This window comes from Patagioenas fasciata, chromosome 1, assembly GCF_037038585.1.
Source record: "Patagioenas fasciata isolate bPatFas1 chromosome 1, bPatFas1.hap1, whole genome shotgun sequence".
In the NCBI taxonomy this organism is placed as follows: Eukaryota; Metazoa; Chordata; class Aves; order Columbiformes; family Columbidae; genus Patagioenas; species Patagioenas fasciata.
In genome coordinates, this window is record NC_092520.1 from 215,018,025 (window position 1) to 215,035,449 (window position 17,425).

A 17,425-nucleotide genomic window follows, 5' to 3' on the forward strand; every position below is an offset into this window, starting at 1 on the left:
GACAGAAACAGAGGCTCTGAGCGTTTGAACCCAGAGAAGACCGGATGGGGCGTAGGCACCTGCTGGCTGTGCAGCAGCAGGCACAGGACCGTGTCCTGGCACCGCCGGCTCCACCGGGGATTTCGGGCTGTGCCCCGTGGTGGGAGAAGGTCAGTGGGCAGTGATGGGGTCACCGGGCTGGGGGGTGAGGGCAGGATGGTGATGGGGCTGGAGGGATCGGTTGTGATGAACTGCAGAGGCAGGTAGAGGTGACAGGTTGGTCAGCCTGGAGAAGACCCATAAGAAAGATGGGGCCAGACTTGTGAGCAGGGCCTGTTGTGACAGGACAAGGGGTGATGGTTTAAACTAAAGGAGGGAGATTCAGGCCAGACATGAAGAAGAAATTGTTGCCCTGAGGGTGGTGAGAGCCTGGCCCAGGTTCCCAGAGAGGTGGTGGCTGAACCATCCCTGGAGACATCCCAGGCCAGGCTGGATGGGGCTCTGAGCAACCTGAGCTGCTGAAGATGTCCCTGTCATGGCAGAGGGGCTGGGGGAGCTGGGACGGTCCCTTCAACATAAACCATCTGTGATTCGATGATTCTAAGGAATACCCAGTAAGGTGATAATGGGGACAGGTGACTGGTGGGGTTTGAAGGGGTCCACCGGGGATGTGCGGAGCAGCAGCACAGCATCGATGCTTCGGTACCCAAAGGCTGGAGGTAGTGTAACGCAGAATGCTGTAACACAGGTAGTCTGGATTGCACTTGTCTTTTCACAGATCACAGCAGTTAAATCCTCGAGAAACCAAAGTGAGGTGTGCAACAGCAGGAGAAAAGAAATAGTTGAGTGCTGTTGGTGTGCAGGGCCTTAGCAACAAGAGAGAACTTGAGGTGTTAAAATACATTCAGGAGGTGCTGACGTGTAGTTCAGGAGAGAACTTGAAGTGTTAAGATATGTTCAGGTGATACTAATGTCTGATCCATGCTCTGTGCAGTGCAGGTTAAACCATCCTCAGGATTTCCATCAGTCTGAGCAGGCTAAACTCCCTTCAAACACAGCAGCTGGTGGCTGGTGGGAGCTGGAGAGAGAATTGTTTCAAACAGGTTGTTAGTGTGTCTGGAGTATGTTTTCCCGTTGTTTTGAGCAGGTTCACTAACAAGTCTTGCCTTGTTTCTGCTCTTGAACACGTAACGCTGTTCTGGTCACCCCCAGTGCAGACTGCAGTTGTGAAGGACTCGCGTCTTCAAAAGCTTCTCTCCTTTCGAATGCTGCGCGCTGACCTTGGCAAATAACAGCGTGTCTTCTGTCAGCGTGGAGTGAAGCGCGCTGGGGGCGCACTGTGTGACACGCGGGGAGCGGTGCTGGACAGACCTGTGCCGCCGTGCGGAGGGAGCTCAGCGGGCTCAGAAGGGGCCCAGGCTCGTGAGGTTCAGGAAGCGGAGATGCTGCCGCTGTCCGGGAGGGATAACCCTGGCAGGGGCTGAGCGGCTGGGAGCAGCTCTGCAGAGAAGGACCTTGGAGTCTCGGTGGGGACAGGGAGCCAGCACTGTTCCCTTGCTGCAGAAGGGACCAGCAGCCTCTGGCTGTACCGTGTTGTCAGCAGGTCACGGAATCACAGAATCATTTTGGTTGGAAAAGCCCCTCCAGATCACCGAGTCCAGCCATAACTCACCCCGGCACTGCCCCATGTCCTGAGAACCTCCTGTCCGTCTGTCCAGCCCTCCAGGGATGGTGACTCCAGCACTGCCCTGGGCAGCCTGTTCCAATGCCCCACAGCCCTTTGGGGAAGAAATTGTTCCCACATCCAACCTCAACCTCCCCTGGCGCAACTTGAGGCCGTTTCCTCTGCTCCTGGCGCTTGTTCCTGGGGAGCAGAGCCCGACCCCCCTGGCTCCAAGCTCCTTTCAGGCAGTTCAGAGATCAGAAGGTCTCCCCTCAGCTCCTGTTCTCCAGCTGAACCCCCAGGTCCCTCAGCCGCTCCCATCACACTTGTGCTCCAGCCCCTCACCAGCTGGGGAACACCTGGTTCTATGATAATCCACATGCTTGCTGATTTTCTTTTAAAGCTGCCTCAGATGGGGAATACTCTTCCCAGAGAATGGGGAGCGGTGTTTTCTGTCTGAACATGCCCCACCTGACGGTCAGAGGGAAGGTGAAGAACAGGAGAGTGTTGAAAATGGGAATAAGCAGGACAAACCCTTCACCCAGCAGCCTCTTCTAATGGACGTGCCATTTGTCTTGGGTTGGTGGTGGATGCTTTTGCATCTACAAATAGCTGTGGTGGTGCTGGCGTCTCTGTCAGGGCTGTCCTGAGGTGGTGGGGGATGTTTTGTGGTGTTGGCTTGGGCTGGGCACCTTTCTCAACCTTCCTAAGGCCGGGTTCGGCGTGGGGCGGCCCTGGCTCAGTGTGGGGTGGTGGGGACGCTGCTCCGGCTGCTGCCACAGCCCCTGGATGCGCTTCCAAACTGTCCTCAGAGGTGTTACAGAACTTCATAAACAGAACTTGCTTCCAGCAGCAGAACACGGTTTAAATACTACTGGAGAAGAGTGGAGAAGAGGCTTGAAGGCAGCTGTGAGTGCTCAAGGGAAAATGTCCCACTTCCCCCCAAACTTGGTGTCTTCAGGAGATGCTGGAGGAGCTCGGCAAAGCTTTACCTGCTACTGCGGCACAGGCTCGGTTTGAGTTGCAGACAGAATGGGACCTGCCCCCATCCCTGTGTCCCCTTGTCCTCCCCCCCTTCACCTGAAATGCCCGTTTGGGGACTATGAAGATTTTCTTTAGGAGGCTTTGTGGTCACCGGGCAGTTTCTGTTCCTCAGAGCTGCTGCGCGGGGTGTGGGTGATGCTCATGCAGTGATCTTTTGAAACGGAGAATGGGTCTTTAAAATAACCCATCATAAAAGCCTGGGATGAAGGAAAAATGAGCTCAAGCATCTTTTTAGTTGGTGAATTTCCTTACTGCCGATTCCTCTGGCAAGCCGGGCTCCCGTGGAACACTGCCCAGGAGACATGGAGCCCTGGTGGTGGTGCAAACGTGTTGCTGTCGGAGTCCGCTAGGCGCATTTCTTCTGGCTGGTTGACCAGTAACTCTCTTAATAGGTACCAAACAACTTCACAGTGTTCCTGTTTATTTTTTAATCTGTTTTTTGGGTTTTCTCTGCCGGGTTCCCATGGCCCGCGGCCTGGGGCTGCGCTCTTGTCAGCACGGCGCTGCCAGAGCCTCCCCGGAGGGTTCGAATCAGGTGCTTTTTGCATTTACTCCGCAGAATTTTTGCTTTGCGAGTACAGAAATAAATGGCCTTGGAGCTCTGGTTATGCAAGTTGAATTTCAGGGCAGGCGGCATGCGAGGAGCCATCTGCAGCGCCGGGAAGCTGCTTTTCAGCCAGACGGGTGGATGTGATGGGTGGTGGTGCAGGTCAGGGCTGGCTGGCGGTCACAGGGCTCAGAGCAGCGCTGCTCTCGCCCCGTGCACAGCTCACACACCCTAAACACAGGACCTCTGGAAAGAGCATGTGTGTCTGCTCTTTCTTCTGTTTGCAGCATGATTTCTGTGCGTATTCTTTGTGGGATTTTTGTAATTTTGGTACTGTGCATGTATCACTCATCAGGTGGCATCCTAAAATGCTTATATAGAAATAAATAAGACATTCTTGCATCTTCCTGTTAGAAATAAACCCAAGCAAGAACAGGGGTGGTGTTTTAGAAGTGTGAACAGCATGGTGTGGGGTTTTTTGCTTGGAGTGTTTGACATCCTTTGGAGGGGACGCTGTCCCCAGCTCATTGGGGACCTGCCTGGGAGCGCCTTTCCAGGCCGAGCTCGTCCCTCGTCACTGTGGCTCGTCTCCTGTGCTTCCAGGTTATACTGGATTAGTATACACCGTGTCCTGTAAATGCGCTTCTGGGGAAGAGCGGAGAATCTTGGATGTTGACGGTATCTCCCAAGCTCTGGGTGTAGCCATGGGGCGAGCGCCCTGAACTGGTGCAAGACCTGGCTTAAGGAGGCACAGGCCATGCGTTCTGTAAGCCCAACCCTGAGTCTTTCCAGACCGGGAAGGTTAAGTCGAGCAGTGTTCACAGCTATTTGGGTGCTCCCTATGAATTCAGTGCTGAATTACGATGTTCAGGTTGTGGGCAAGCATAGAAAATTGACATGCCTACCATTTGGCACCCATGGATTTGATCAGACTTAACGTGGTTCCACAGTGGTTTGTACCTTTCTGGCACGGCTTTTTTCTGTGAACCCTTGGTGAGGTCCTGGGCGCTGAACTGGTCACAGCAGCCCCAGCCTGGGCTGTTTGCTGCCTCGCTGGGTTTTTCTTGCCCACGGCAAGGGCTTAGTTGAGCGGGGATGCTGCTCTAGGGGAGGAGGCGTTCCGGTGTGAGTTCGGAGGCCGGCTCGAGCTGCTGGAGAGCTGTCATTCAGAAGCAAATCTGAAGTTGGGGCAACTCACTGGTACAGGATTAGATGATTTCTCATGTGCCCTTTTCCTCGCGCTGTGACAAACGTAGGGCAGCGCTCGTGCCATTGAGCAAAGAGATGGAGGCCGCTGACAACTCTGGTTGTTTTGCAAATGATGGGGAGATGAAAACAGAGGCGCCTGATGGCTGCGGGCAGCAGGGCCTGGAACGGGGAGAGGCCTGGGAGATGGTGCTGGAAAGAAAACGGGCTGGTGTACAGGAACCTCACAGTTTCTGGGTTTTGTCAGGATCACCTCTGCACTGCCCAGGGCGCCACGTTTTCATATAACTGTGTGCTTGGGTTGAAATCACTTCTTTTTGTGCCTTGAGCCGGGAGCATGATAAGTTCTAGGTGCTATTTCTATATATTTATGTGTCTTCTAGAAATATACGTTGCAGGCCTTGGTCTCCAGGTGACTTTGATGGTTTCCCTGTGAAGGCGTTGTGCGGTCGCTGGCAGTTCCGTGTGTGTGTCACACCAGGCCTGACAGGTCCAGCCAGCCGGGCTTTTAGCCTTGCAGAATTGGAGCAAGGGTTAATTTTTCAATTCACTGTGGATTTTATATATGAAAACTAAAAACGTAAGGCTTTTTTCACTAGAATGAGTTTAATCTGCCTGCCGAGGGTGGTTCTCCAGGGCCTTCTGTGCGGGTTTGGATGAGGAACGGGTCAGGATGGTGGCGTTAGGCTCCATTCACCCAGATTCACGGATCTGGGATGCGTCTACAGACCGTGGTGGGATCACTCGAGACACCAGGTCCACTCTGACTTTTGGAGAGCGTTTGCTTCGCTCTGCTGGAAAGTTGAGCCCTTTTTCAGCGACTTGTGCAGTCAAAAAATCTTGGTAACGCAAGTTGTGAAATTTCTTGGGAAGATCTTGGTGATGAAAGTACTGCAAATGTGAATTCTCGTAAGGTGGTGGTGTGGTGGTGTGGATTCAACTGGCAGCTTCCTCAGCTTGTTCAGTTACCGAGGGCTTGGCAGGCTCTTCAGATGGCTGATATTGGAGCGGATTGGAGCTCCTGTCCATCGGCAGCAGGAGAAAAGGGGTTGAAATGCCGCTGTCCCCCGCCTGCTGAATCTCTGGCTTTCTGCGACCCTTGTGCTGTTATTAATGGTGGGTAATTAAAAGCAGGATGTTGGTTTGGGTGCTGCAGGTGACTCACCGTGGGCTCCGGCTTCTGTCCGGCCAGCACATTGGACAATTAAACATGGTCCTCGACTCCTGCTCCGCCACAATTGCCATACATCACCACACTAGATAACCTTGGGCTTGTGTTTAGTTGCTGGTTAGGCCTGACCTTGCGGACGGGCCCTTCTGACGGCTGTATCGTCTGACTCAAAAACCCACTGGGCCTTCACGTGCATCCCAGGTTGTACTTAATTAATAGTTTAGAAAAGATTTGGTGCCACGCTGCTTTTGTGGACGGGTCAGCCTCTGCGAGGCCTTCACGGTGCTCGGCCAAAGGTCTAAAATAGCAACCGCTCTCGGTTACTTCTCTAATTACCAGGATCATTTCATGTGCCTCACGGTTTGTGTATCATTTTGCAGACGTCCAGGTGGAGAGGAAAAGAAATGTGTGGTCACTCTGAACCTGGATCGATGAAGGATGTGATCCGAACTGGAATTTGCTGTTAGTGTGTGTGGAGTCCGAGGGCTGAGCCGCAGAGCCCGGCGCTGGGTGCGGAGGAGCCTCCTGCTCCGGCACTCGGGCTGGGAAATGAGCGCCAGGGAAAGCAGGAAAAGCCAAATATGTTATAGGCTCTGGAAACGAGAGGGTAGGGGCCCACACAGATTATTGAGAGCAATTCTTCCGTTGTTGTCAGAAAAGGACAATAATATTAAAATGTTCATCTAAGGTTAACTAGTTGCTGGCCTTTAAATGGTATTTAGTACATTTTGTGTGACTCCAGGGCTCTGGTGAAATAGCTGAGATCGGTCTGGTGCTGCAGAAACACTCCCACAAGTGCCGGTTTTCCTAAGGGCTTGGTGGCACTGACATTGCAGCTTTGCTCTCGGTGGGAAGCATGGAAACGAACCCAAATCTCTGCGCGGGACACCAGGGCTCTGTGTGACCGGGGTGGAGATGGGAATGCAGGAGGTGATGGCCTCGGCCCGTCCCCTTCCAAACCCTCACCCGGGTTCCACGGGTGGCACTCAGTCCTTAACCAGACCCCAGCTTTGCTGCAGGACACGCGCAGCGGGGAGGGGATGCTTTGGGCCTCAGAGAAAATCTTGTTGGTTTGTTTTTCAGTTTTGTGTGGGGGTTTTTTCCTTTTTTTTGTTTTAGCTTTGGTTTTGGTGTTCTATTTTAAATTTTGGTAATTTCTATAAGATTCCAGGGGCTCTGAAAATGTGCAGGGAGCCACGTTCTTTTCCAAGAACGACAACAAGTGGCACTGGAAGTTGAAGGAGGGTTCCCTGGAGCTCTTCTGAAATAGCAGCACCGTGCATAGTGGTCAGTGGATGGTGATGAACACCAGCAGTTCAGGAGCTGTGCACTGGTTCATCTGGGTGAGCCCTATAGCCAGCGGGAATATTTGTCTTCCCATATTTTGGTTGATTCTCAGAAGAGTTGGTGGATGGCTTTATTTTATTTTCTTTATTTTATTATATTTTGCCTTTATTTTCCCTGGTGGTGAGGAGGTGGCAGAGCGCAGCCGTCAGGCGAGTGATCCCCGCCTGCGGAGGAGCAGGCCGGAGGGTTTGTGGACTAAAATTAGTCTGGAGTAGCTGCAGTACTGATCTTGGTCACTTGACGCTGGCCTTAGCTTGCAGTTCTGGCTGGGATTAGCGTGCTCGCCGTGCTCAGCCTTGCCCTTAGTGCCTGGGAATTCATTTCCAGTATCAATATTACCCTGTTTCCGTAAAAATAAGCCCTACCCCAAAAATAAGCCCTAGCATGATTTTTCAGGATTGTGGAGGTTTCTCGAAGTACAAGCCCTACTCCAAAAATAAGCCCTAGCTACAGTTCATTCAAAAAGTCAATTTAACTCGTGTCCAGGCAGCTAGACATGCAAAAACAGTAATAAGTTCTGGAGCAAAAATTAATATAAGCCCCTGTCTTATTTTTGGGGAAACAGGATATGAATAACTTTCCAAATAAGGCCTAAGGACAAATTCTTGGCTGTTGTGCAGGGTGAACTCTTGATGGCTTTCGAGAAGACGCAGAAAGTATCCTGACTTTTCCCCGTCTTTTGGCGGTGATCAATGATGAGGTGCTTTGTTGTTCTCCACGATGATCTGACAGCTGTCACACCCCTTATCCCCGAATTCCCCGGGGTGGTTCCTTATCTTGCTGGAAGTAACGGTAGGAAAGAATGGATGGTTTCAGAAAAGCCCAGCTTTAGGAACTGGATGTGGTGGCAGTTTAAACCTCATGAAGGTTTAAACCCCATGAAAGGACGAGCTTGTGTCCTCAGCAGCCCTGGCTGTTCTCACTGTTGCACCAGGAGGCACAGATGGAAAGGCTGACCTGCCTTGTACCGGCCTTTTTGTCCCTTACATTAGGAGGATCTCTTCTGTAAGCCCCATTCAGGCAGGGGGAAGCGGCTGAAGATAAACTTGAGCAGAGGCTTGTTTGAGGCTGGTGCTGTTATGGAAAGCACGTGTTGCTTGGTTCGCCTCTTGAGCTGCAGTGGGGTACCCTGGAGAAACGCTGCTTTCCTGAGTTCGGGCAACTAAAAGTCTGTCTGCATCAGTGACGTCTGGAGGGACATTATAGCTGATGTAAAAGGTTGAATTGAGTTAATCATGCTTGATGTTCCTGATCAACCATATGAAAGCAACTAAGGCAGTGGGAAGAGTTTGAAATCGTTTAAAAAGAGCTGCTTTTTACGTAGCAGTGTCAAAACGTGCGTGTCATTTTGTTTTCTATACCGATGAGCAAGTGCTGCGGGGGCCGTGGGACACCAGGGAGGACGAGTGTGAGTCTGTGCTGGGTCCAGGCCGGCGGGACGGGCAGCCAGAGAGGTTCTTGTGATTTCACATTGTGTCTTTAAGAGTTAAATAGACCTTTTGATGAGTTCTGTCCAGGAATTCTCATTTTTCTTAGCGTTTTCCTCTCCCAATGCCATCTCCAGGTAAACAATCCTCCTCCGGTAGCAGTTAATGAACAGGAATGGTGCGTGTGGCTAAGGGAGACCTTCTGATCTCTGAACTGCCTGAAAGAGCTTGGAGCCAGGGGGGTCGGGCTCTGCTCCCCAGGAACAAGCGCCAGGAGCAGAGGAAACGGCCTCAAGTTGCGCCAGGGGAGGTTGAGGTTGGATGTGGGAACAATTTCTTCCCCAAAGGGCTGTGGGGCATTGGAACAGGCTGCCCAGGGCAGTGCTGGAGTCACCATCCCTGGAGGGCTGGACAGACGGACAGGAGGTTCTCAGGACATGGGGCAGGGACAGGCTGGGTTATGGGTGGACTCCATGAGCTGGAGGGGCTTTTCCAACCAAAATGATTCTATGATGCTCATTTTGGCTAAGAAAGGAAACCAAACCCAAACAGGTGAGTGCTGCAATCCAGGTTCTCTTACACGCTCACAGGTCGAACCGCAAAGGTGGTGGAGATGTGAGAGGCAGCGACTCATTTCCGCAGATCTTTACTGTGTGACATTGAGATTGAAGCTAGAAAAAACAATCCTGCTGCATACTGAAGTATTGTTTCAGCTTCAGTGTTCTCCACAAGTGACCACGGTCCCCTTGTGTCCTAGAAACACTCCTGTTATTGTGAGCGCTTTCTGTTGGTCTTGGAGTTGACTTGTGCTTAAGCCACAAAAGGTGGGAGAGCTGGGTGGTGATGAGAGGTGGGCGATGTGTTGGGCGATGTGTTGGGCGATGTGTTGGGCGATGTGTTGGGCGATGTGTTGGGCGATGTGTTGGGTTTGTGTTTGGGGAGCGAAGGCGCTGCTTGCAGAGCCCACGTGTCTGTGCTGTCCTGAAACCACCTGTGTCCCAGGAACGACTCCGTGGTTCCGTGTCCTGCCTCAGGTGGTGATGTAGTGATGTGTAGCACACGTGAAAAACGTTTCCTTGTGCAGCACAAAACGCAGTTTAAAGAACAAAACAAGTTCTCCCAGCCCCAGATCCCACCCCAGGCCCCTCTCCCCTGTCAGCTGTTCATACCCCATGAGGATTTGGGCTTGGTCCTTCCCGGTGTTTCCATCTGCACGTTTGAGCTGCCCAGAGCTCGGTTGTCCGTTTAAACCAGATCTGTAGTTTTACAAACCTCTTCACTCTTACGGCACGGCAGAGAATTCTGTTGATTGTCATTCCGAATGATCAGGTTCTTATTGATTGGTTTGAGCACCTTGCCTTACCAGGGACTGATTTCACTGCAGATTTAATCCAGGATGCGTTTGCTGGAGATGCGAAGAGCGGGAGCAAGCCTGGCACAAACATCTGAGTGCCAAATCAGCACTGTGCTGCTGGGCCAAGGCGGGCAGCTCCGATTCCCCCCAGTTCAAAGCTGTCTCGAGGCTGGAAGGCTGTGTTGTCCTGTGGGTTACAGCAGCACCAGCCCACATTGCGCTGGTTTTCTGGAGTGATGTGGTTTCCCAAAGCTCCCGGGACACCGGTGACACTTGGGCTGGTTCTGCTTTCCTGAAGCCAACATGCTTAATGATTTGCTGTAGAAGCCGGGAATGCTGCGGGCTCCGTCCCGGGGCGCTTGAGGAGGATTCGCCGTAGCCGTGCATGCCCCGTGCCGCAGGAGCCCTGGCACACCGTGTTTGCAGTGTACTTTACATTTCATAGCCCACCTCAGCTTACCTTTCCTCTAAATCCCGTGAGCACAGGGATGTTTGATCTGCTGGGTTTACTCTCCCTCCCCTGCTTCAGGAGATCACTGGAGATACTGGGGGTTATTTTGAGGTGGGTGATTTCTCCTGTTCTTAATGAGACTTCTAGCAACATAGAAACCTGTCCATGGTTTGATTTCAGAACTGCACTTCTGTACGGGTAAAGTGTGCTAAAGTTTGGAACACAAGTTTGTGCGTTTAGCTGGTGAACATGCAGTGAGCTTAGCAAAAAAATCACAGTCACTAGGAGAGAAGGTAGAAAATATAAACTCTTATTTACTTGAATTACTTTACTGTGCTTTGTTTCAAATAATTTATCAGATAAAATAAAGCACCTGTCTCAGAAGAGAATGAGGCTGAAATCTCGACAGTAAGTGTTCATAATGTAAGAAAGTAATTAGCCATATTATCCCAATCTTTCAGCTGTGTTGGAATGCAGCAAATCCCATCGTCCTGCCACCCTTACCTGGAAATGTGTCTGGTAGTTATTTCAGTTTAAGAAATGGAAGACATTGAAGACAACGTGAGAAGCGTGTGGCACACAAGCTGCGGGTGGCAGAGGCTGCGTGGGGTCCGGCAGCGCTGGGTGCAGGTGCAGTGCTGGGTGCAGGTGCAGTGCTGGGTGCAGGTGCAGCGCTGGGTGCAGGTGCAGCGCTGGGTGCAGGTGCAGCGCTGGGTGCAGGTGCAGCGCTGGGTGCAGGTGCAGCGCTGGGTGCAGGTGCTGTGCTGGTCCTGAGCACGGCGCGCGGGGCGGCCACGGCTGGGGGAGCAGCGCTTCGGTCCCTGCGCCTCCGCTGGGACCTTCGGTCTGCGCTGCTTTATGCTCAGCTTATCGTTTGTAATGTTTAAAAGACTTAGCAGGACAAATGCTGGGAAAAAGGAAGGCGTCAAATTTACAGACCCTAAAGATGTGCAGTAAAATCGTGTGCGCTGTTCATGCGAATTAATTCCATCAGGTTTGGGTGAATATTGTACCTCCAAATAAGTAATTACTGACAAGATGAGACAAGGGCTTGTTGGTTGTGCTGGGCCGGGTGAGGCTGTGCTGCCTCCTCGGGGTGCTGAGGCTGGGCCGTGCAGGGCTCTGCAGGTCCGGAGTGTTTGCCTTGGAACAGGAGTGTCTGTTTTGATCGGGATGGAGCGGGAACGATATCGCTCCATGGAGGGGCTGTTATGTTCTGGTTGGTCCTCAGCCCAGTGTACAAAAGGAATAGCTGGATTTGGAGAGAGGCTTGGGTAAAACCCGGCTCTGGCAGGCCTGGGGTAGCCCAGCAGGCTAAGCCAGGCTTAGTTCTCCCTCCTGGGAGTCACCGGGAACCCGCTGTGAGCTCTGGCCTGGGGACAAGGACCAGGCCCAGACCAACCTGAGACGGGGATTGTGATGCAGTTGTTCTTGGAAGATGTGAAAACGACCCGTGGGTTTCCTTCACAACCTCTAGGTCTCTTTTGAAGCCATGTCGAGAAAACAGGCGCGTGTTCTTGCCTGAGGTCTGGGGAGCGGAGTCAGGGGCTGTTCACCCCAGTGCGGTCCCAGCCTGGGGACAAGGCCCAGGTTTGCCGGGGAGGGCGCAGGGCTGGCGTGGGGGCAGCGGTGGCTTTGCAAAGAGCGTCTGTCACCCACAGCCTTGCTCAGACCTTTCTTTGGGCTGAAAGGTTGTGTGGAAGTTGTTTAGGAGAAGGAAAAATCTTAGGCCTTCGGTTCCCTTTGGTCAACAGTAACTGTTCAACATCTTTTCCAGGATAGGAAGCTTGAGAAGGAATTCACACTGGATGAAGAGGATTTTCTGAAGCTGGGTGTATTCCAGGAACTGTAACCCAAATGTTTCTCTGTCCGTGGAGAAGATTTCACATTTGAAGTAACTCCTACTGAAGGTATGCACGTCTGCCTTGCCTTTTTACGCTCAGCGATGACACCGTGCTTTCCCATGCTGTGCTGTGTGCTGGTGGTTGCTAGTGCCGTTGTTGGGGTTAGATCCGTGGAGTCATGTGAGAGGAGTGTGGTGGCACTTGGACGGTGCTGCTCGGGCCTTTCGGAGCTGGTTGTGTGTTGCTGGCAAGCTCCGCTCTGCTGGTGTGGAGCCTGCAGCCCACTCATGCTATGTTGGTCAGGTTATCCCTAAAACCAGGTTTAACTGGGAAGTGCTTCTCAAAACTTGAGCTCTAATTGAATGTGTGTGATGGACGGGAAGAAAGTGGAAGTTCTTTTTCTTTCTGGTGGCTGTCGACACTTCTGGGAACCCTTTGGCTGTTTCAGATGGAAATGACACGCACAAGGTTCTGTCGCCGGGGCAGTGAAAGTGAACAGGCTGTGGTTACTCACTGGTTTTTGTAAGGCCAGGAGTGGGAAGCGTCCAACAAAGCTATTAAGCAAGCAGAAGGAACTGCCCTCTCCCACTGCACGTGGTCGCGTTGGGGTTCGCTGCCGTGGCGCTGTGTGGAGGTGGACCGGCTGCGCTGGGAGCTCTGCCGGCCCCGCCGGTGCTGGCGCCGGGCAGCTCGCTCACTTCCCTCTCGGTAATTCAGTTGGGAGGAGCTTTTTTCATGCTGCAAAGGCAAGAGGTTTCACGTAAAGCAGGGTCTCCTGGGGGAATGGGTTATGAATTAAGGCGTTCTTGAGGATCCTAGAAGAATGCTGGAGATCCCAAGTTTCATTGCAGAGAATCACAGGTTTAGGGTGAGCTGTAAATGGAGATGGTGGTGGAGCTGGTCATAGTTACGTTGCACGTCACACCTGATGGTTTGAAACTGCTTGAAATTGTTCTGGAAGCCATCTAGGGACTGGAGCAGATGCGTGGTACCCAGGCGCTGGTAGTCAGCTATGCCAGTGAGATCTATAGAAATAAAACACAGTGGTTGGCGATAGGAGCGCAGCCAAATCAGTCATCCCTGAGGTCCAGCTGGCTCGGGCTCCTGCTGATGGTGATTTGGGGTGTGTGGAACAGCACAGACATGGGGCAGCGCTGCCGCCGTCCGCGTCACCCGGAGGGGCTCTGGAACAGCCGTGGCTGTAAAACTCACCGGGGGCCTTTCCGAACCTGCTCCCCAGGCAGTGCCGCAGCAGCAGCGGTTCTGAGCCCAGCGCAGGCTGGGACTCCATCACCGTCAATGGCAGTAAGTGCCCCAGGGTCTATTCTTCCCCTGCAGAACATAATTAGTGTCTCATTCTGCCTGGTTTTGAGTTGGCTGCTTGATAACTCACTAAGGCGTCCCCATTCCTGGGTTTATAGGAAGCTGTAAATAACAGTGTGAATTGTTGACCTCCTTCATGCCTTTCAGCTGGGGTTTCTCTGAGCTGTGGGCTTGTATCAAGTCAAGTTTAATGCGTCTTCCCCGAGAAGCTGGGCTGCTTCTCGTTCTGCTCCGTCTCGTTAAGAGAAGCTCATCAGACCAGCTGTACTTGTTCGAGCTCTGCTGTATTTTCAGAGAGAAGCGAACCAGACCAGCACCCAAGATGCAAACACGTGATAGTCAAACCATGTCATGTCTTCTGTTTATTTGCTTGTTCCTTCTTGTAAGAACCTTTGACGTTACTTTTACCTCTTTGACTGCTGCTCTGTATTGAGATCCTCGAACAGCGGCTCTGAGATAACTTCCAAACAGCTCGAACAAACGGCGTGGGTTCTGTTTGTGTGTTAGTGCCACGTTTCTCCCAGGCTTGCTGTGCATCCCCGAGCAGGGCTGCTGGTCCGGGCCGTGGCGCTTGGGTCAGGCCAAGCCCTGCGGGAGGAGGGAGATGGATCTTTGCTGGGATCGTCTGAGCAGATTTGGGGGAAGAAGTTCCCAGAGCGTGGGATGGGCGGGCAGAGGAGTGAGTGTGTGACAGCTCCACGGGGAGGAGACGTGGGGTGGGAGTGTGCAGGATATGTCCCAGAGAACCATAGAACAGGATCATAGGATCATTTTGGTTGGGAAAGCCCCTCCAGGTCACTGAGTCCAAGCATTCCCCACCTTGTCCCTTCCCCATGTCCTGAGAACCTCCTGTCCGTCTGTCCAGCCCTCCAGCGATGGTGACTCCAGCACTGCCCTGGGCAGCCTGTTCCAATGCCCCACAGCCCTTTGGGGAAGAAATTGTTCCCAGATCCAACCTCACCCTCCCCTGGGCAACTTGAGGCCGTTTCCTCTGCTCCTGGCGCTTGTTCCTGGGGAGCAGAGCCTGACCCCCCCTGGCTCCAAGCTCCTTTCAGGCAGTTCAGAGATCAGAAGGTCTCCCCTCAGCTCCTGTTCTCCAGCTGAACCCCCCAGGTCCCTCAACCGCTCCCATCACACTTGTGCTCCAGCCCCTCACCAGCTCTGTCATCTCAGATGAGCTGGGAACAGAGAGACGTTCTGGCTCCAACACCGGTGCAGAACGGGGCTGCCCAGGGACACCGCAGACGTTGGTTCCATGAAGCTCCTGGTTTGGGTGGCCCCAGGCCTGGTGGGAAAGATTTGCCAGTCAGACACAGTGGACAAGGTGACAGATTCAGGCGGTTTGATGCAGACGCTGCTCAGACTCCTGCTGGTGATGTGTGGTTCCCGGTGTGCCCGCAGCAGAGCTCTGGCCGTAGAGCTCTGGCCGTGTGTCCGGCAGCGGCGGTGGCCGCAGGTCCCCCAGGCTGCTGTTAATGGACTCTGCGCTGCTGGTCCGTGGCTTTTCTCCCAGGATTAGAACTCTGCTGTTGTCAGCGCTGGGTTAACTCTGCATTTCACCGCCTGCCCAGTTATTGAGGTGCAGCAGTTGTGCAGCTGTCTCCGACACCTGTGGTAGGTTTAAGTGCAATAGTTCTTCTGTCGCTAGTAAATGTTTCTACCTTGCTATTCATTTTTCTTCTGCGATCGCTTACACCTTGAGCAGCACTAGTTCTTTGGGACCCTCTTTACTGCCTTCTTGTATTTTTTCTTAGCTTTTGATGTATTTTTGTGTGTTTTAACCAGCTGCTGATCGACAAAGAAGCGAGGTTTTCTGTTTGCCCACGCAAAACGCACCTATGGGAGTTCAGGTCAGCTGTGGGTCCTGCCGCCCTTGTCCCTCTGCGGGTTTTGTTGTGCATTTTTGAAATTGTCTAACAGTTTACTTAAAAACCTACTTTAGGCTTCAGGTTCACCAAAGCGGGACTTTATTCCCTGCAGTGAGTTATCTGGGAGCTGTTCTAGAGGTGGAGGTGCCACCCGGTCCCGCTGATGCGTTACAGTCGGGCTTGCAGGTATCTTCTACAAATTCTGCAGTTTGAGAGAATTATCTAGATACTTTTTCTCTCCGTCTGTGTAGCAAAGCTTGAAGTCATTTATGCTTATAGAGGTAATAAAGGAGATTTTTTTATTAAAAGAAAATCACAGAACAACCTTAAAATTACCCTTGGGAATCGGTGGCTGTCAGGACTGGAGCACCAGGCTGGATGGAAGGGAGCTGGGGAGGCCCCGCGGTGCCGCAGCTGCTCAAGTGGTGCTTGTCCTTTGTATTTCCATAGCACAAAGGATGCTACAGCAAAGTCAGGAGGATTCAAAATACTTTCGTTGTGGAAACAGGCAGGGTAATGCACTTGTCTCAGCATTTCCATGTGTTTCCACTTAGGACTATGTGGAAAGTCTTAAAGGTTTCCTTTTATCAGGAATGGGCTTAAATCAGCGGCTCAGTCAATCCGGTCGTTTCCTGCCCCTCCACGCTCCGTGTTGTTCGCAAAGGTTGGAAATGCTGTGGGATTTTGGGGTTGATTATTTGTGGCCATTGCCAGCGCAGCTCGGGGCCCTCTGCTGCCTGCACTCGCAGTCCTGGCCTAAATAATACACAGACGGCATTCACACCACGCAGGGAGAGTAGAAGCTACAGTGTGTTTGTGTTTTATGGCACCGAAGAGTCATTGCGGGGTGGGTAAGCTCTGTGATAAGCAGGACTGCTCCTCTTTGGGTCGGTGGGTTTTCGTGCCGTTACCCTTCCGGACTCCCGGGGTGGTTTCTGGGAAGGTGGAGGTCCCTCTGCTGGGGGTGCTGCTGGGGAAGGCGCTAAACAACACCCCCCGCTGTTAAATCCCTGGTGAGTGGAAGGATTAAGTGAGACAGCGTGAAACAGTCCTTACAGACCTCGCAGAGAACAGAGACTTGGGACATTCTGCTTGAATGAGGAATGAGACAAGTAGTAGCAATTCCTTTGAATCCTACATAGAAAACGTTATTCTATTTGTTTTTCAAGCTGTGTGCAACAGGGATTGCTCCCCGCGTTCTACTTCTTCATTGGAGCCTCCGCGCACCTTCTCTATATTCAAACATTCCTGCCGTGTGTTGTTGGCAAAAGGCAGGTGTTGGAGTGACTGATTGCACACGGCTCCAGCTCAGAAACGCTCTCCAGAGAGCAGCTGATCCTCAGAGCCGGCCGCACGTGCTGACAGAGAACGTCCTCCCGCCAGTCCTGGGGTGTTCCCTTGGTCAGGTACTGGAGTTCAGATGATACGAGCGGCTTTGGAGGGCTTGGGAAAAGCCCGAGCGGTTTCCAGGCGGGCGTTGCGGCACTCGGCAGCTGGAGCGGCTTTGGGAGGGACGTGTGGGCCTCCCCGCGGTAAACACGAGTGTACCGCTGCGAGCTTTGGATATGTACGCTAAATGCATACGCTAAGTGCATGCGCTAAATGCAGACACTAAATGCACGCACGAAAAGGGGCAACAATGCATCCCAAAGCAGGAGCAGCCTTTGCCACCGCCGGGCAGTTCTTCCTCTTGCTCTCCAGCTGCTCAGCACGCTTGCTCTTTTTTTCCTTTTCTTCCGCTTTTCCTTTTTTCCTTTCCTTCCGCTTTTCCTTTTTTCCTTTCCTTCCGCTTTTCCTTTTTTCCTTTCCTTCCGCTTTTCCTTTTTTCCTTCCGCTTTTCCTTTTTTCCTTCCGCTTTTCCTTTTTTCCTTCCGCTTTTCCTTTTTTCCTTCCGCTTTTCCTTTTTTCCTTCCGCTTTTCCTTTTTTCCTTCCGCTTTTCCTTTTTTCCTTCCGCTTTTCCTTTTTTCCTTCCGCTTTTCCTTTTTTCCTTCCGCTTTTCCTTTTTTCCTTCCGCTTTTCCTTTTTTCCTTCCGCTTTTCCTTTTTTCCTTTGTTTCCTTTTTTCTCTTGCCCCTCTCTTGCCCCTCTCTTGCCCCTCTCTTGCCCCTCTCTTGCCCCTCTCTTGCCCCTCTCTTGCCCCTCTCTTGCCCCTCTCTTGCCCCTCTCTTGCCCCTCTCTTGCCCCTCTCTTGCCCCTCTCTT

The 17,425-nt window shown here is 52.4% G+C and overlaps 1 protein-coding gene across 2 annotated transcripts in view; it reads left to right on the plus strand.

The window, feature by feature from the left end:
• The window catches only part of PPP6R2 (protein phosphatase 6 regulatory subunit 2), a 97,514-nt gene that overhangs the window by 15,499 nt on the left and 64,590 nt on the right, over window positions 1–17,425 (plus strand). For both annotated transcript variants that reach the window (XM_071803588.1, XM_065839265.2), the window contains exon 2: window positions 11,967–12,099. The gene's annotated coding sequence lies outside the window, so the exon portion shown is untranslated. The remainder of the gene's footprint in view (window positions 1–11,966; window positions 12,100–17,425) is intronic.